General features: G+C 46.2%; 1 long non-coding RNA gene across 1 annotated transcript in view; it reads left to right on the forward strand.

The window, feature by feature from the left end:
* Window positions 1-15,837, forward strand: part of LOC311620631 — a 120,250-nt gene extending 104,413 nt beyond the window's left edge. The window contains exon 3 of the long non-coding RNA XR_014794724.1: window positions 15,808-15,837. This is a non-coding gene — a long non-coding RNA (uncharacterized lncRNA). The remainder of the gene's footprint in view (window positions 1-15,807) is intronic.
* The last annotated feature ends 4,450 nt before the right edge of the window (window positions 15,838-20,287 follow it).

Below are 20,287 nucleotides of genomic sequence, written 5' to 3' on the forward strand. Positions count from 1 at the left end.
CCTTGGCCTGAAACTCCTGCTTACCCTCCAAGTCTCAATTTAGATGTTGCTTTCCCCAGAAATCCGTCTCTATTCCCCAAATTCTGGTTAAACACCCACCCAGGCCCAGGTAGGTGCCCACTTTGTTCAAAGCACTGTTCCCAGCATCACAGGGGGCTGTCTTTTCACTTGCTGGTCTCTCCCATTAGGTGATAATGTCCATGTTTATCACTCTATCTCCAGTGCACATAGTAGGAGGCTAATAAAAATCATAGGTTTATGAATGGATGAGAGAAGCTATAACAACACCTGTGCTGGGCTTCTCTTGGTCACTGCAAATTAGACCCAACCCCGCGGGGCCATTGCCAGCCTGCAGCACCCAGATCAGGGTGGGGGCACCCTCCAGCGAAGGTGCTCACCCCAGAGGCTCCATCCATCCGCAGGGCCAGCCTGTCTGCCCGGGGAAGGCAAGCTGAAGTCAGGGAAAGTGCACCTTCCCAGGGATGGGCAGCGGGATTTAGCACAATAAAGAGAGGACAGGGAGAGACTCAGAACTCATCACTGCAGGGTATTAGGCTTGGAGACAGCACATTTTAGGGAATTAAGAAATCTAATCAGCCTGGCGCACCGAGGGGGAGGCTGCGGGTTTCTGGGGGTGGAAGAAAGCCGGGGTATCCTGGGGGAGATCCTAATTAAAGCGCAGCCGATCACAATTCCTCTGAAACTGGGAAATGAAAGGACTAAGAAACATCTGCTATGGCTTCGGGAAGGACTGCTCAAGGATGCAGGCGGGAGAAAGGGATTTGTGACAGCAGTGGAGAGTAGGGGGCAAGCCTGTGCCCTGGGCAGTTCTGATGGGGGAGAAGGAGAGGGTTCAGGATGGTTTGGGCCAATGGGCAGAAAGGAGAGGCAAAACAGGAGAGACCTGGTTTGGTAGAAAGGAAGGGGAAAGGGTGCAGGTTCCCTGTGCCAGCAAAAAGGGCTGAATGACCCCTCCAGTTCCCTTCCAGTTGCCTGGCAACCATTGACCTGGCTCTAAGCCCCACCCCCAGTGGGTGGGGCTTAGCTTGCAACCCACTTCCTGAGGTGAGGTGTCCAGGCCCCTGGGCACCTGGTCATGCCAGGGCTCCTCTGGATATCTGGCACATAGACTCAGCCTGCTTGGTATCCAAGTCCGAAATGTTTATTCCGCTCTTCAAGGCCACTTTCATATTCACCCCATCAAAAGGCAGAGCAACAGGTGGGGGCATCCCTGGAGCCAGACCCATAGGTTGCCAAGGCCACTCCAGGAGGCCCGCACACCTGGGACTTTCTGCTTGGGCATCCAGTGCCCCGGCTAGAGACATGCCATTTTTTAAAAAATATATATTTTATTGATTTTTTTACAGAGAGAGGAATAGAGCGTTTGAAACATTGATGAGAGAGAAACATCGACCAGCTGCCTCTTGCACACCCCTCACTGGGAATGTACCCGCAACCAAAGTACATGCCCTTGACCAGAATTGTACCTGGGACCCTTCAGTCTGCAGGCCAACTCACTATCCACTGAGCCAAACGAGTTTCAGAGCCATGTCATTTTTTGAATTGAGATCCTTCATATTATATTTTTCTTTCTACTAGGTTAGATTTAGTTACTTCTGTATTTAATTAAAAAAATCTGAACTTTATTATCTTCCTGAACAATAAGTGGATCATAGATATTTTTAGTCTACATACTCTTCAATAATAAAATGTCTATTTTTAGTTCTCTTTTAACCTCACCCACAAGACATCATTTTATTGCTTTCTACATTCCTAGATTGTTTAGATTCACCAATATTTCCTTTTTTAAAATTTTCTTTTTGCTTTACCATCCCTTCTTGAATCTCAAGTCTTTTTTTTTTTGTAGTTATTTTTCTTCTTTCCAGTGTATGTGCTTTAAGAACTTCTCTTTGGCCCAAACCAGTTTGGCTCAGTGGGTAGAGCGTCAGCCTGTGGACTGAAGGGTCTCAGGTTCGATTCTTGTCAAAGGCATGTACATTAGTTGCAGGCACAACCCCAGAAGAGGATGTGCAGAAGGCAGCTGATTGATGTCTCAAGCTCTCTCTATAAAAAAAAAAAAATCTTCCTCTCTGTAAAAAAAAAAAAAAATCAATAAAAAATATTAAAGAAGTTCTCTGTAGTAAATGCAGGTATTTTGGAGGGGGGATGTGTTGGAAAATTTCTTTTTTCACTATTGTTCTTGAAAGATGAATATATATATTAATATATATATATTAATGATGTTTTTTTATGAATATATATATTAATGATGTGTTTTTTTTCTTCACTAATGTTAAGTGTTATTTCATTGTCTTCTGGCTTTCATTTTTGTGGATGAGAAGTAACTTGTCAGCCTACAGCCCTTTGGATTGTACTGTGCATTTTTGTTCTCTGGGATTCATTAGATTTCTTGAATCTATGGAGTCATGGATTTAACTTATTCTGAAAAATGTTAAGAATCTTCTTAAATGTGCCCAGCCACTTCCCTAGGCTTTCTAGGAACCACTTTTAGCTGTGTTTTTGATTTGGGGTGTTTTTTGGACTATACATCACGTGTGAATTCTTGACACAAACTCAATTGTAGATAGGGAGAGATTCTTGGGGACACTTTATTTTGGGGTAAAAATAAGAAAACATTCCAGCCTTTCTTTCTGGAGAGCAAGTTTTATGACTTATTTTTTGCTAAATCATTTTTAAATGTCTTATCTTTACGTAGGGGTTTCAGATTCAACTTCCACTCTGAGCAAGTTTTGATTTTGTCTATTGTCCCTTAGTCGCCAGGAACCGACAGATTGCCAAGCACTGTCCTAGGAAAAACAAGAATTCTCTTTCTGGACCATCTTTTTTTATTTTCTCATTAAAAGCCCAGTGCATGTAATTTGTGTACTGGCGGCGGGGGCGGGGAGGGGGATCCCTCAGCATGGCCTGTTCCCTCTAGCAGTCCAGGAGCCCTCAAGGAATGTTTGGGACCCCTCGCTCCTTACCGCCCACCTGCTCACTGCTTCTTACTGCCCAGCTTACTGCTCCTTAGACCTGCTACAGAGGCAGGAGAGGCTCCCTCCACCATTGCTGCACTTGCCAGCCATGAGCCTGGCTTCTGGATGAGTGACACTCTCCCTGTGGGAATGCACTGACCACCAGGGGGCAGCTCCTGCGTTGAGGATCTGTCCCCTGGTGGTCAGTGTGCATAATAGCAACCAGTCGTTCTGCCGTTTAGTCAATTTGCATATTAGGCTTTTATTATATAGGATCATATCTACCCTCTGGATAATTTCCTTGTTTTTAGAGTTTTTGTGAATCTGTGACAGGAAGGTTTCTCTGGTCACCTAGGAACTGAAGTCTTAGTTTCTGTTGCTGGGTGGATCTCAAAACCCAGTCACAGCTCTCAAGTCCCATACTTTATTGTAATACCAATTTGGATTACAATAAAGCTCCTGCTCAGCTCTTGAATGTAAAGTCACTCTTTGTGATCCTGGGAATCATTTCTGTTGCCTTTAAATGAAACTGAAGCCCTGGCCAGTGTGGCTCACTTGGTTGAGCGTTAGTTACCCCATTCACTGAAAGGTTGCCAATTTCATTCCCAGTGAGGGCACATACCCAGATTGTGGGCTAGATCCCCAGCAGGGGGTGTGCAGGAGGAAGCTGATCAATGTTTCTCTCTCCCTTCTTCTGTTTCTAAAATCAATAAAAACATTTAAAAAAATAAATACAAATTCATCTTATTTTTATTGCCATTACTTTTATCCAAGAATTCTCTATGAGAAGCAGTGACACCTGGTAGCTAAGAGCACAGTCTCTCACTCTAGACGGCAGGGCTGCCCTGGCTTCGCTGCTCTCTCGCTATGCAAACTTGGACAAGTAATTTGATGTCTCTGTGCCTTAGAGCTCCTCCTTGATAAAGTACACAGAGTCTTTGTGCCTACCTTATAGTTCCTGAGGACTCTGAGAGTCCGTCTGTACAAAGCACTCAGAACAGTCCCTGGCCTTGATCTGTGTTTTAGAAGCATTAACTGTTTCCAACAGGGTTATACAGGCCAAGAGGACTCTCCCTGCATCAGCTCAGGTTTTCCTACACAAACCTAACTCGTTCCAAAGCCCATGTTCTTGCTATTCCACCATTGGCCCCTTCAGGGATCTGAAAGGGGCTGTGTGAGCCTGGTGGGATAAGACAGATCCCTGCTTCATAAATTGGGCCTATGAGGTAGATAGAGGCTTGGCTGTTTAATAATAAAGCAAAATGCCACTTCACATAATCAGGGGAATAAATGCTAGGGGCTGAGTAGATTTGGAGGCCTTTTATTCATATCCCTTACTTGCATAATAAAAATGTGTTGCCCTGTGTAAGACAGGTAGACCAATGGATAGGTGGTAATTGGACTGTGAATTTGGGTCAGAGGGAAGGCAGATCCTCAGCAGCTCAGCACACAGGTCCTTGTGTCCTTGACAGAGACTTCCCGATCTCACACAGCACAACAGCTGAGGGAGTAACTGCCAATCAAATAGCAAACACCATTGGAGCCTTTTCTTCTTTTCTAGGGACAGATGGATTTTTTCCTATACCGAGATTCCTGTAATTAACCAGAGCAGTGGTAGGCAAACTCATTAGTCAGCAGAGCCAAATATCAACAGTACAATGATTGAAATTTCTTTTGAGAGCCAAACTTTTTAAACTTAAACTTCTTCTAACGCCACTTCTTCAAAATAGACTCTCCAGGCCATGGTAGTTTGTGGAAGAGCCACACTCAAGAGGCCAAAGAGGCCCATGTGGCTTGCGAGCCGCAGTTTGCCAACCATGGAACTGGAGGAGCACAGGCACTGTTAAAAAAAACAAAACAAAACAAAACAAAACAAAACAAAACACAAAACTGTCTTGTGCAATTCACCTGGGTGTGGGAAAGAAGTCTGCTCCTCAGTGTGCTCGATGGCTACCTGTAGAAAATCTAGAGTAGGAGGTGGCAAGTGACAAGGTGTCCAGGCTCGGGGTGGGGACACAATCTCTTGTTGAACGACACCAGGGAGCTCTATTGTAGATTTGTGATGAAGTATCTGGAAGAGGGGTTGAGGGGTGCAATAGGGACTTGTAGGTATGTTCCCCGCAGAGGGATGGAAAATGCTACAGAGGAAAAACAGCACAAAAGAGGCTAGAGCCATGGGTGGGACTCACAGCAAACCAGGAGGGGAAGTGAGGCAGCGGCCTTCTTCCAGCTGTGGTCAACACTTGGCCCTTGATGGCTGAGCACTCATGGGGTGCAGTACCATTTTGTCCCAATGTCTGGTTTCCCAGCTGGCCCCATCTCTTTTAAGAAAACTCCACTCTGTTTCCAGAGTACCTGCATCCCTCATACTCCAAGCTCAATCACCAGTGTTTCAGGGTGAGTTCTCTGGAGACAGGTAGACTGGGTTTAAATTACGGCTCTGTCAAGGTTCAGGATTGCTGTTTTGGATAAGTCACAAGTTTCGGGTCATGTCATTAATATAGCGGTGATATCAGGGCTAGGATGAAGCTGTGGGGAATGAGGAGTCTGGGGTACAAAGTTTCAGGAGGCACTCTGTAGGTTATGTCAATGAGGGGAGGCCACTGGCTCCGCCCTGAGAATGAGTGCCTCCTTAAATTTTAGCCCTGGGACCCTCTTCCTCACCTTACCTGGCCCTGGGTATGATCATATCTGTCTCATAGAGTCGTGATGAAAATTGAATAAAATCAAGCACAGAGTATAATTAGCAGGGTGCCTGAGTCCTGGGAGCTGTCACTATGCAGGCACCATATTTCCTTAGCTCCAATGCGCCAGCCAGTCTCACCAGACTCTGGGACAGAGTGACCCAAAGAATTTGTTAGAAATTTCAAGCCATTTGAAGGGAGAAAAAAAAAGCATCTTAGAAAAAAAAAAAAAAAAATAGATCCCTTTCCTTATGAAAGCAGGCTCACAGCATGGGCCCTCGGAGTAGCTGACATTTGAGAACAATCGTATGCATTGTTGTGCAAAGATCTGGAATGTCTTATGTTTTTAAACAGTAGTCACTGGTGAACACTGATTGTTCCTGTCCATAGCCCAGTCCCCTCCCCCTTCTTCCACTGAAAGAGACCACTTCTCACAGCAAAAACTAAACATGACTGGTGCTCATTTCCTCAGACGCCTTTGCAGGCATGGCAAGACCATCCAATCCTATTTCAGGCATTTCTGGGAAGCATCCCTAATGAGGAACAATGCCCGAGGGTCACGCAGCCGAACTCACAATGTTAAGTTCTGAGCTACAAGGGGTCCTGAGTTATATTTGTTAAACGCCATACCTGTTAGTATCTTAGCATTGCTCTGTGGAACAATGGGACTTCTGACTTGGAAGCTAACAAGGAAATTAAGCGTTAGTATCAGGAAGAAAAATTGACTCAGAACATCTTTTTCTCCACACTTCGGCGTCTGTCTCCTCCTCCCCCCCCTCAAGATTTAGAATTCTTCTAGAGAACTTTGTCCTTGCATCACTGACTAAGCTAGGGGGCAGTTTTGTCAGCCGGTGAGAGACACAGTGATGCCTACAGGAGACCCGCCAGGTCTGGAGCCACCAGGAGAGACAGAGGGGAAACCAAGATGGGAGGTTGGTCACAGCTGTGGGCCTGTCCCGGTCGGTCTTTCCTTTCGTTCTCTCTGAATGTGAGGCTGGTGTTTCTGCAGCCTGGCGGGGGGCGCCGTGAGAGAGTGTTTGAGGGCAGCCTTTGGCAACAATGTTGGACAAGACCTGGGAGTTTGTCTGCACAAGTACGCGCTGGAAGTGATTGTGGAAACCTGTGACTCCACGGCACGCATGATGGTGAAATGAAGAGCATTGTCCTCTGTCTGAGGAGGTGGGGTCGGGAGGGGAGGGGATCCCCTGTGGAGGTGTTTCTCTCTTTTCCGCATCCAGCATGGAAAAGGAACAGGTCTGGTTGCTGAGTGGAGGAGCTGGGGATTAAGAAATAAAAGAAAGAAAGAGAGCAAGACACAGAAATAGAAGCAAGCTGGGAGCCGGGTGGGACGCCATTCTCTCTTATGGAGAGGCAGCAAGGATTCAGCCCAAGCAGCACATTTATTTTATACCCCCAAATATCAGGAAGTAACACCAAAACTTAGGATCAAAGGAGCTTATTTGCATTCTTGAGTAGGCCCTAGTAGGATTCCTGGTGCTTGACTGGATTTACATATCTAGACCCGCCCCTGCCGACACCTGGGCTGATAGGAAGGCCAAGCTGATTACACTCTCCGCCATCTTGGGGAGTGTGTATCCAAGATGTGGCTTTGCCAGTCGTCTTGGACTCAGCTGACAACAATTTAAAGAAATGCCCGTGTGCCTTCCCAGGTGGCCCTCCACAATCCCCAACAAAGGTGGGGCTGGATGAAATCAGTCACATGACATAATGTGGCAGAGGTGAGGATTCAGAGAATCACAGAGCAGGTTTGAGCCAAGGAAGGAAGCTAGAGATCTTCACAGCTGGTGTTTTCCAACTCCAATTACACATTCCAGGCAGTCACTGAATTTCTGTGAAAGGCCCAATAGCAACTGTTTGCAGCTTGTGGGCCATCAGTCTCCGTTGCACCCACTCAACCTGCCCTTGGAGCGTGGAAGCAGCCATGGACCATGAGTGAGTGAATGGGCATGACTGTGTCCAATAAAACTTTATTAACAATAGTAGAGAGTAAGCTGCATGGGGCTGTGAGGGATCATTTGCCAGCACCTGCTCTGGGCTACCGGAAGCCAGAGATGCAGCATTTGGTGTCAGCCAGGCCCTGGCTGGATCCTGGGAAAAGACAGACAGCAAAGTCACCGACCTTTTTCTCAAGGATTTTATAGTCTCTCCTGCTTTTGAAACCTTTCTTTTTAAACCCCTACACCACTGCTATCAGCCTCTTCATTTCCAGTCTTCTATGGGCCAGACCCTATTCCAGCAGCTTTCTGTGTATTTAGTTTAAACTTCAAACAGTCCCACGACAAAGGCATTATCTCTATTTTTAAAAAAATATATATTTTATTGATTTTTCACAGAGAAGAAAGAAGAGGGATAGAGAGCTAGAAACGTCGATGAGAGAGAATCATCGACCAGCTGCCTCCTGCACACCCCCTACTGGGGATGTACCCACAACCAATGTACATGCCCTTGACCAGAATCGAACCTGGGACCTTTCAGTCCGCAGACCAACGCTCTATCCACTGAGCTAAACCGGTTTCGGCGCATTATCTCTATTTTGCTGAATAAGGAAATCACTTTGCCCAAAGCTCTGGTGCTCACAGGTGCGAGAACTGGCATGTGAACCTAGATGGTTCTGATTTCAGAGGGCCTGTGTATTCTAAGAGGCATTGTGGATTCCGCAGCGGGAAACCGGAGACAGGCTGCTGGAAGTGAGTGCTGACTGTTGGCTTTGGGTCCATTCTTCAGCGTGGCTGTCTCCTTTTCTTCGTCTGCAAAATGGGGACAAGAAACCTGGTGGAGGAGAGCAATGGATGGGGGGTAAAAAAGAGAAACATTTGTAATAATATGAACAATAAAGATTTATTAAAAAAAAAAAAAAGAAAAGTACTTACTTTTGGGGGAAGATGATGATAAATTAGTTAACTAAATCTCTTAAAACGATGCTAGGGCGTGTAGCAAGTGCTGCATAAGCATTAGCTAATTGTTTTGTGTGTTTTTTCTTAAAGGGGAACGGGATGTGTGAGGAGGAAAATTACAGGACCCTGGATAGAATATTCCAGAGGTCCTTACAGTCATGCAACGCAGCACTTCTTCGCTGCAGGCGGTTTTGCTCCCCAGGAGACATTTGAAATGATCTGAATACAGTTTTTGATGGTCATGCTGGGCAGGAGGGGTCAGCTACTGACATCCCTGGCAGATGCTCCTACACATCCTGCAACCCACAGGGGAGGCCCTTCCGCACCCCACCAGCAAAGAACTACCTGACCCTAAATGCCAGTAGTACCAAGGTGAAAAACACTGCTGCCATACTCTGCACAGCGAGGCAGCACAGGGGGGTCATGGAGTGATAGGCTTGTGCTCAAAGAATTATCAACGGGCAGAGATGGGATAAGAACCCCCATCCGAAGAGTCCCAAGTTCTTTGTCATCGGCAACATTGCCATGGGGACACCCATTGCAGTTGGGTGCAAAGCTCAGAAGCAGGAGAACTGAGCCCAGGTGTTCAGTCTGGGGCAGGACATCCTGCTTCCCTTGATGCAGACAGTCACTCTGTGCGGGGGAGCCGTGAGGAGCTAGTGGGTAGGAGAGGCCCCTGGGGAAAAGCTCAGAATTGGCGGCAGAGGACCACGGGGATCGGTGCTGGGTGTTCAAGCCGAGGAATGGTGCCCAGCTGTCAGGACCCTGGAGAACCTGCACAGGAGGAGACTGGGAGGCCCGAGGCCCCAGATGAGATGGACAAGGTATGGTGCAGGAGGGCCAGGTGGAGATGACTCTGTGGAGCCTATACACGGCACATGCTCTGCCTCCCATCAGAGGTGAACGGGAGCTCCGGCCATGCATGCAAGCCTTCGCCTGCACAGCCCAGGCCATTCACTACCTGCTAATGAGCTTTTCCGGAGGGCCATTAAAGAGCATTAAAACACAGTATTTGCAAGACCAATATTAGTTTTTAAGTAGTTAGCCAGGGTGAGCCCTCACCGCTCAGTGCTAACCAAAGCAAGTGATGAGTTGCCAGTCGGGAAGCAGAGGGAGGCCACAGTGAGCCCTTAGAGCCATGGGCAGTAGGTGTGCTTCGAATCCATCCTGTCCCATTTGAGTCACAAAATGCTTTTTGAACTCTCCCCCTTGCTAAGCCTGTGCTAACTATTAGCAAATAACAATAATAGTGATAATAATAACAACAATAATAACTGTAACATAGAAATTCATTGAGCACCTACTATAGACTAGAAACTGTGCTATGTACTTTACACAAACAAACCATCCTATCTGAAATTCAGCTTCAAAGTAAGTTCTATTGGCCCCATTTTACACATGAGGATTTTAAGATGAAAAGACAACAACAAAAAAAGATTTTAGAATCTCATGATCCAAAGGGACACATGCTTAACAAATGAATGTTGTATTACTTAAGACTGGAAGTGTGTAATAATAATTGCTAGCATTAATGAAATATTCTCAAGGTGCCACTTTCAATGAAACATTCTCAGTGTGGTACTGTTCTGTTTTCTTTCCAGGGAAGGGCTTACTAATTTTTCACAAAACACTCTGAGGCAGTTACTATAATCCCCATTTTCCAGATAGGGAAACCGAGGCAGAGAGACCATATAAGAAGCTTGTCTAACGTTAGACAGCTAGTCAGAGGAAGAGCTGGGTACAAGCTCAGGTATAAAGTTCGATAATTTAACCAACACTCATTTTATTCCCCTATATAAGAGATGAAACAAAGATATTCATCTCAGAGGCTTCCTGCAAGGATCCAAACATCGGATAGAGGTAACGCACTTAGCAGATGCCTGGCATGTACCGGCTGCTTCATAACAGTTCATCCGGTGTCTTGTGCACTCCTCTATCCTCAGGGCCTAGGACTTAGCCCAGCACAAAATAAGAGATCAGTAAATTGCCAAAACCGGTTTGGCTCAGTGGATAGAGTGTTGGTCTGCGGACTGAAGGGTTTGATTCTGGTCAAGGGCGTTTACCTTGGTTGCAGGCACATCCCCAGTAGGGGGTGTGCAAGAGGCAGCTGATAGATGTTTCTCTTGCATCGATGTTTCTAACTCTCTAGCCCTCTCTCTTCCTCTCTGTAAAAAATCAATAAAATATATTTAAAAAAAATATGAGAGGTCAGTAAATTATTTTTGAATACGTTTTTTTAAAATTTATTTTTATTGAGTTTATTGAGACATATATAATATAGAAATATGCTAATTAACCAGGAGGCCGTATTGGGTTGACTGGACAGGAGGAGGTTGTGTGCGCAGCTTCCAGGGCGAAGCAGCAGGGGCCTCCGAGTGCTTGCACTGGGGGAGGGCCTGATCAGCAGCAGCCTTGGCTACTTCAAGGGCCAGAGACGGAGGCAGGGCCGGATTGGCGACTCGAGGGTATGAGGCGCCACATGATTTCAAATCACGTGCTGGGCTCCTAGTTGGTTAATAAAAGCATATAGGTTTCAGGTGTACAATTCTGCAGCACTTCATTTGTACATTGACTTGTGTGTTCACCAGAATACATGTTCAATGCCAGCCGCCAAGCTATCATCATCCTTATTGAGGAGAGATGAAGGATAAGGTTATATCATCATGTCTGAAGGAATCTATGTGGCAACAAAGAGTGGGGTGCACTGGGGTAGGGAAAGAATAGCTGGGGGAATCCTCAGACTTATGTAACCACAGTATGGCTGAGATGCTGCAGGTACAGATCCACTTCCAAGCTGGGGAACGTTCTTTTGAGGTGTCTGGGGGAAAAAGCATGTGGAGAGAAGAGGTGATTGCCATTGAAGCCAACATGTCTTCAAGCCGAGGAGGCAGACACCTGGGAAAGCTGCTCTGTACTCAGAACAAAGGCCAGTTTCCTCTGGGGCGGTTATATGTCCGTGTCCTTAGGAGGCAGCAGCCCGTGGGAGGGGAGGCGATGAGATGAGGGAACTTGTCTCGGAAAACGGAGGGGCCACCTCTGAAGTCCGAGTGAAGTTAGAAGGAGGCCATCGACAGTGTCAGACACTGAGAATCCTATTTCACGGCTCAGCTGGACAAGGATGACTCACCATCCCTGGCCCAGTGTGAGCGGAGAGGCATGTTGAGTGAACTTGCTGAAGGTCAGAGCGTGACTGGCTATCCAATAATCGGACTCCGGCATCTGACTTCCAAGCCTTAATCATTGTCCATCCGTATGTCACCTTTCAGCATGCCCCTTGGGCCAGCCTGAGCATCACCTTGCACACTCAGCATACCTGTGCTCGTGCCCATCCGCCGCCATCTATGCTGGTCAGAATGTTTACACTTTTTTAAAGAACCCAATCTCCTCCCATCATGAAGTCATAGTTGATGTATTCCTCGATGTCAGTCATTGCCTGTTTTTCTTTTCCCCCTTTATCTTCTCATCTGTAAGTCTCCTGTAATACTTGTCTTATTCTGCCTGTTGTTACACAGTTCGTTGCCTGTCCTTGTGTGTGTGTGTGTGTGTGTGTGTGTGTGTGTGTGTGTGTTTTCCACGTGGGGTCGGGCAGGATGGTTCTCTTTATCCCACTGTCCCCTGAGACACTCAGCGCAGTGTTTTCAGCCCGGCTCAGGAGCAATAACACGTGTGAAGTTGAAATAAGACTTAAACAGGCTGTATTGCTCTCCATCTATCACCTCCAAACTGGTCTTTGGAGATTCCTGTTGTCTACAGAGCCCACGTTTTGATAAAATTTAAAGGAGAACATAAAAATACTTTTGGGCAAAAAGAAGGTGCATGAAAGAGTGGGCAAACCTAAATGCTCGTCAACAGAGCTCGTGAGCTGTACGATTCCCTGTATGTGAACTGCAAATGTAATCTGCAGTGACAGGAGCAGGTTGCTCACGGCCTGGGGGTGGGGATGGGGGTCACTGACTGTCAACCCTGTTGGCATTATCTTTAAATGTACTCAGACCCTCACCCTTCCTCACCACCCACCCTGCCACGTCCTGACGCAGGTCGCCATTCTTTCTCTCCGGGGTTGTTGGCACAGCCTCCCAACCTTCCTGCTCCATCCTGACTCCACTTTAGCTTCTTCTCTTCACAGACAATACAGTGGCCCTAATAGAACAGAAGTCAGATCAAACACCTCCTCTATTCAAAACCCGCAGTGGCCCCCCTGTCACTGAGAGTACAGGCCGCACTTTTTTTAAAAAAAATATATATATATTTTATTGAGTTTTTACAGAGAGGAAGAGAGAGGGATAGAGAGTTAGAAACATTGATGAGAGAGAAACATCGAACAGCTGCCTCTTGCACACCCCCTACTGGGGATCTGCCTGCAACCAAGGTACATGCCCTTGACTGGAATTAAACCTGGGACCTTTCAGTCCGCAGGTCGACGCTCTATCCACTGAGCCAAACCGGTTTCGGCAGGCCGCACTTTTTATAAACCTGCAAGGCCCAGCGAGGACTGGCTCCCACTGAGCCCCTCAGCTCTTCATGACCCTCCTCGCTCACTCTGCTCTAGCCACACTGGTCTTGAGGCTCATCCCTGAATATGCCAGGCCCATCTTGGCATGGAGCCTTCACACTGGCTGTTCCCACCAGGTGTCCACCTGCACACTCGCACCTGTTCCAGAGATTTCTCAGGTGTCCTTGCCGCAGCGAAGGACTGCAAAGCAGGTGGCCCGAGACCACAGATATGTTCTCTCGCATTTCTGGGCTCTGCAAATCCACCAGCAAGAGGTCAGAGAGCTGTCCTCTCTCCAAAGGTCCCAGAGGGTGGAGAGGGGGCCTTCTGTCTTGCCTCTTCCCAGCTCCTAGTGGTGGCTGTTCATCCTTCTCATCCCTCAGCTCACATTGGCGTCACTCCAGCCTGCCTCTGTCGCCACGTGGCTGTCTTTCCTCACTGTCCCTCTGTCTTCACACAGCACTCTCCCCTGTGTGTATGTCCAAAATGTCCCTCTGTATAAGGACACAGTCATTGAATGAGGCCTCCTAACCCAGTTCAAGTTCATCTTAGTTTGGTTACGTCTGCCAGAAACCCATTTTCAAATTAGGCCACATGAATAGGCACCAGAATCTAGGACTTAGAGATATCTTTTGTGGGGGGACATAGTTCTACCCACTGCAGTCACTTTTAATTCTGCCTTCTTCCACTGAAATGTTTTGTTTGTATATATATATTATTAATTTTATTTTATTTATTTTTTTACAGAGAGGAAGGGAGAGAGCTAGAGATCTAGAAACATCAATGAGAGAGAAACATCAATCAGTTGCCTCTTGCACACTCCCCACTGGGGATGTGCCTGCAACCAAGTTACATGCCCTTGACTGGAATTGAACCTGGGACCCTTGAGTCCACAGGCTGATGCTCTATCCATTGAGCCAAACTGGTTTCAGCTGTGTGTTTGTTTTTAAAGTATATTTTTTATTGATTTCAGAGAGGAAGGGTGAGGAAGAGAGAGATAGAAACACCAATGATGAGAGACAATCATTAGCTGGCTGCCTCCTGCACGCCCCTTATTGGGGATTGAGCCCACAAGCTGGGCATGTGCCCAGACAGGGAATTGAACTGTGACCTCTTGGTTCATAGGTTGATGCTCAACCAGTAAGCCACGCCAGCCAGGCGGGAATTTTGTCGTTTTATTTTTATTGATATTGAATGCTGTATTGCTAGTTCTACTATGCACTCAATAAATGTATGTTGGATGAAGAAAAGGATGCTGTGGAAAGTAGGTATTATGGCCACAATGCACAACCTAATTTCTTTGGACTCTTAGGTTTATATTGACCTAAAAATTACCTTGTTTGATACAAACTTAAGAGTCTCCACAGTAGCAAAAATGATGGTCTCTTCTCCCAGTTCCTGTCCAACCACCATTCTTGTTCTCAGTTAATTTCCCCCAAGATTTTCAGTTCTTTTCGGGGACTGATGCCATCCGGCTTATGAAAGGGGAGGAGAGGGAACTCATTCTATCCTCTTTCTGATCAATAACAGCCGCCCGCTCTCATCGAGGAAGCCCAGGAGCTTATTGATTCTCATCTTCCTTCATTTCCCCACCATCACCCTTGATTCCTCGGCAGCAGGGCTCTTGGCAATCCATTAGTGGGTGGAAAAAACAACTTATTCGAATGTGACCAGGATTCTTATAAAACAGAACAGAAAGGGGTGAAGATAGTCAAACTGTGGCAGGAAGTTTCAGTGAAGATTGTTTCCTGTAACTTTTATTTCAATGAGGTGTGTGTTTGTGGGTATGTTGTCAGGTCTTGATGTAAAAAGTGTGTTCTGTACAGACATGCATTAATTCATCTTCTCCCTCTCCCTCCATTTTCCCCTCCCCCTCCCTCTCCCCCTCTTTCTCTCTCTCTACTTAATCACTGGAGGAACTTCCTGAGAATGGACACTTGATGTACTCTGATTCTTCACATTTTTGATCCCTTTAAAGTGCTTCTTGTCCTTATTGCACAAGCCAGCACCTGACTACACATCAGCTAACTGCTCAGGGTGCTTTGGGGAGACCACTGAGTGGAGCTTTCCAATCCCCTTCTCCCCTCCCCCCAACAGGGCCCTGACTTGATATATCTTCATTGAGGTTCAACGTCAGACTTTGTAGCTGGCTTCCTGAGATTCTGATGCAGAGTCAAGGATCATATTTTACAAATATACACAATGTTATAAGGACAGATTAAATCAATGCCTGTGTTTATTGATACCAACAACCTTTATCTGACTTAGTCAATGAGACCCATTCTTCCTGGGACCACAGGTGACTTGCGGCTGGCAAACTCATGTCTGAGGACATGAAAGATTCTTTGCATCAAGTTAGCTTCTTTAAAAAAAGTGTTTTTATTGATTTCAGAGAGGAGGGGAGAGAGAAACATCAGTGATGAGAGAGAATCACTGATCAGCTGCCTCCTGGCTGGCCCCGGGCATGTGCCCTGACCTGGAATCGAACCGTGACCTCCTAGTTTATGGATTGACACTCAACCACCGAACCAACACCTGCTGGGGTCCTCTTTGTTTGCTTTTCTGAAAACAACACACAGTCATTATCTCAGCTTCTGTAGGCAGGAGTCCAGGCACAGCGTAGCAGGGCTCCCTGCTCAGGGGCTCACCAGGGCGTAATCAAGGTGCCCCCCAGATATGTCCCATCTCAGCTTCCTCTCTTCGTGGAATTAATAATTCATCCTTTCTTCTTCCTCCTTCAGGGAACTCCCACCGTGCTGGGTTATGGAGGACTCACCCCAGCTTTTGTCTCACTGTGGCTGTCTTCACAGATGTTGCGCTACTTGGTTTGATAAAGGTCTTGTGAAGAGCAGAGTCCCAGACCGCATGGCAGCTGCTGCAGGAAGGGTGGGGGAGGGGTGCAAACACCTGGGGCTGCTCCTCTCAGCCTGGGCCAGCCTTGAGGTGGTTACACAGGTGTTTCCTCTGTGCAGGAAGGTTCATTCTAATAAAGCACAGCTCTAACGTGGAAGAAGTCATTTTTAGGCTTAGGGTTTAGCAGGGCAGGTGGCAGAGTTGGTTGAGATAATGGCTGAGGAACACTCCCATTTTCTCAGAAGAGAAGTGTTGCCCAAATACATGATACTGATCATGTTATGGCCTCACAGTCTATTTAACCCGGGGGTTCCCCATATCTTTGATTAATGCTTATTTCTTTATAGACTAGAGGCCCAGGGCACAAATTCATGCACAGGTGTGGTCTCTTGGCCTGGCTAATGATTGGGGCCTGGGGCCTATGGCCTATGGGGGGGACCAGCCAGCAGGGGGGATGGACCACGGGAGTTTGGCTGTGGGAGTGCACTGACCTCCAGGGGGCAGCTCCTGCATTGAGCATTTGCCTCCTGGTGGTCAGTGCATGCCATAGTTGCTATGTTTCTGTTGATTGGTTGTTCAGTCATTAATGGTCGCTTAGGCTTTTGTATATACGTGTGTGTGTGTGTGTGTGTGTGTGTGTGTGTGTGTGTGTTACCACTCAAAACACCAGTATGTGCTAAGGATGTGAAGAGAGACGGGGAGACCTACCCTGTTTCCCCGAAAATAAGACAGTGTCTTATATTAATTTTTTCTCCTAAAATTGCACTAGGTCTTATTTTCAGGGGATGTCTTATCTTTCCATGCGCTAGGTCTTATTTTCGGAGGATGTTTTATTTTCGGGGAAACACAGTAGCATCAGCAAAAACTCACCTTGGGCCTCCAATAGTAGAAATATATGTCACTCACTACTTATGTGCCAAACACCATTGTAAGCAAATAACACATGTTGATTAGTGTAATTCTTCCGTAGCCCAAGAGGTAGATACCAGTTTTATCTCTATTTTAGGGCCAAGATAATTAGGTGCAGATAGGTCACATGACTTATAGTCACAGAACTTATGGCCATGGAGTGGATAGTTGAACCCAGGTAGTCTAACTCCCTAGCCTGTGCTATTAACTACGATGCCATATCTTCTTATAAAGGAGTTTGCCGTCTAGTTAGGGAAGAGGGGAGACTTTTCTCCACAGTAAACAAAGTGGGAAACATTGTTTTGAGTGGAGGAAGAGTGGTAAGTACATAGTATGGGTGGAGCATGTAATGAACCAATCTTCAGGTTTGCAAATTAGAGTGTGTATAATTTATTCCAATGGCTCTATGGTACCATTCTGGGCAAGGTGCTTAATAGTAGATCATGGGTGTTTAGTGGTGTGTCAGCTTTGCTCAGATTTCTGGGGGTGGACCTTCTGGACTGGCTGGGTTCATTGACTCTCAACTGAGCTTGCTGGTAAGTTTGCATTCACTAGGAAGGCTGTTTGGAACTGGCAGCTGGGTGGGCCCAGATGGCTTTCCTCACACGCCTGGTGGTTTGCTGGCTCGGACCAGCAGGGGTAACTTGCCACCTGTCTATCACCATCCAGCAGGCTAGCCCAGGCTAGCCCAGGCTCATTTAAATTATGGCAGGTTTTGAGAAGCAAGAGAGGGAAAACCCAGTGTCCAAGCTTTTTAAAGAAGAATCTGTGGGTTTTGCTGCCATCCACCACAGTTTGCCCTCTGCAAAATTGTTTCTATTCCAACAACACGAAAAATGTGCTTGTCCGGTCTCTGAATCCTCTAAAATAGCATCCATCCACTTTCAGCATCAGGAACAAGGTCTAGGATCTCCTGATCTACATCAGGCCTAGATATGGATGAGACTTCTTGGGTGTGGTTCTTTGAATGTGGGCCCCCTTGGTCTAGAGACCTTGAACTAGAAAAGAGGCCTCAGACCCCCTCCCACCCACAAAGTACCATATAGTGAGACAGGAAAGCACAACCATAAAAGTGAAAGTGTGGGAAGCTCTATGCAGCCATGACCCATAGCAGTTCTGAAACCCTCCACACAGATGTTTCCCGGTCCACATAGTACTGTAGAAGAAAGTGTTCCATGATCAGCATGCAGTTTCACTCCTCGAGAGGGACTCCAAATTTTTTCTTGGCTCTTGAATCTATTGAGATATCCTTCCTTTTCCACAATAAATGACCTGTGTTGGCAGCTGAGTAGCTTTTTCTGTTTTATGTACACATTAAATTAGGAGCCCTTTATCGATACAAGTTCTTTAACACTCTGTAGGTTTTCTATGTATCAAATTGTAATCCACTCTATTTGTAAAAAACCTGTCTCTACTCTGGAACACTTGCCCTAAGATTCTTTAAAAATATATTTTTATTGAGATGAGAGAGGACGGGAGAGGGAGAGAGAGATAGAAACATCAATGATGAGAAAGTCATTGATCGACTGCCTCCTGCATGCCCCCTACTGGGGTGGAGCCTGCAGCCTGGGCATGTGCCCTGACTGGGAATTAAACCGTGACCTCCTGGTTCCTAGATCGACAACTCAACCACTGAGCCATGCCGACCTGGCAACCCTATGATTCTTATAAGCCCTTTACTCTAGCTATGAATGTCTGGCAGCCAGGTCATTAAATCTTCCAGAAGTTTTTAAACAGTTTCTTTGAGCTGTGTCCTTAACTTATATTTATGAAGCTGTAACTTACATTGAGAATCTTGACTAGCTCAAGAGACTAGGTTTGAAAAACAGATTTATGCTAAAATTCTTCAAATCCTGACCCTTTTCTGACTTTTAAATTCTGCTTGCAAACAGAACAACTCTTCCTTTAACTAGCCTCTCATTTCCTATATTTTTACACAGGCTCTTAAATAAGCCAATTAATTTTTTCAATATTATGTCTGGAAATAATTTTGCCAAAGTCCAAAAAGTGTAACTACATTTGCTAACATAAATTACCACAGATGACACCCCTATATATCACAGGTCAACATTTTTTTCTTATTTATACTGTGGTTTCCTCACGACTTTCCAGTTTCCACTAACAGTTTGCTCACCATTTCCCTAGTCTTCACTATCATGTTCCTTGCCTCTTCTCTGGGCTTCGTCCATTGGTTCCAAGGTCAATGTTGCACATTTTAGATTTAGTCATGACAGCTAAATCTAGGTATCGGTGCCAGTACCCGTTAGTTTTTGCTGTGGCGTAATCCAAGACCTACTGGCTTAAAACAACAACCATGTGTTCAACTTATGATTTTGTGGATCAGCTACTTCTTTTTGGGTTGGGCCAGCTTGGCTGATCTCCACTGGCCTTGCTCATGAGCCTGTGGTCCGCTGGCAGGTTGCCTGGTGACTGAGAGGGCAGTCTGTGACCCCCCTCATCACCTGAAGTTGACAGACTTCCAGTTGGGGCAACAGGGTGACTTGACCACGTGTCTCTCATCATTTATCACGTTAGACCAGGCTTCCTCACCTAAGGGCAGAGCTTTAAGTGTAGATGGAGTGAGGCCCAATACATAGCTCTTTTCACTTTTCTGCCCAAATTGCACTTTCTGTTTCCTAGTGGTCAATCACATTTATGGTCATCCCCCGAGTTAGCATGGAAGGGGGTACCAAAGGGTGTAGTCACAGAGAAGGTAACTAAGGCAGCCAGTTCTGCAAAATAGTCTACCAGATATGAAAATGGAGAGGAGGAAGTATGGAAGGACTTTTAAAGTTCTATCTGAAGTTGATGTCTCTGTCAGATTTATCTCCATTCCTAGATGGGGGCAACCAGCTTGTAGAGAGTGCATGCTTTGAAATCTTGTCCCACTGGCTTAGCTGATGGTACCACTGACTGTCACATACTCTTAGGAGACAACACACACAAAGCAATGGAACTCTAGTAACCTGAGACTTAACATTGACCTCTGGAAACAAAATACTTGAACAGTGCTCCTTCAGGTCACCCCAAGGAGTGAATGGTCTAGAACCATGGTCGGCAAACTTCTGTTTTCGAGCCACATGTGGCTCTTTGGCCCCTTGAGTGTGGCTCTTCCACAAAATACTAAGGCCAGGGAGAGTCTTTTTTGAAGAAGTGGCATTAGAAGAAGTTTAAGTTTAAAAAATTTGGCTCTCAAAAGAAATTTCAATCTTTGTACTGTTAAAATTTGGCTCTGTTGACTAATGAGTTTGCTGACCACGGTCTGGACGGCTATATGATTTTATGCAAATGTGCAAAACTGATTTCAGCATATGTGGATTGGTTAAGACTTATGGGGGATATCGGGTCTGTCTACCTGTGAAGGACTGCAGTTGACAGGGACAACAAAGGCAGAGGTCACATGTGGGTGGTGAAAGTGGGAAATGCATGTGCTTAGGGTCCAGAACTGGGTTGGGGGAT

The sequence above is a fragment of the Pipistrellus hanaki genome (genome assembly GCF_964339955.1).
Source record: "Pipistrellus hanaki genome assembly, chromosome: 3".
Classification (NCBI taxonomy): Eukaryota; Metazoa; Chordata; class Mammalia; order Chiroptera; family Vespertilionidae; genus Pipistrellus; species Pipistrellus hanaki.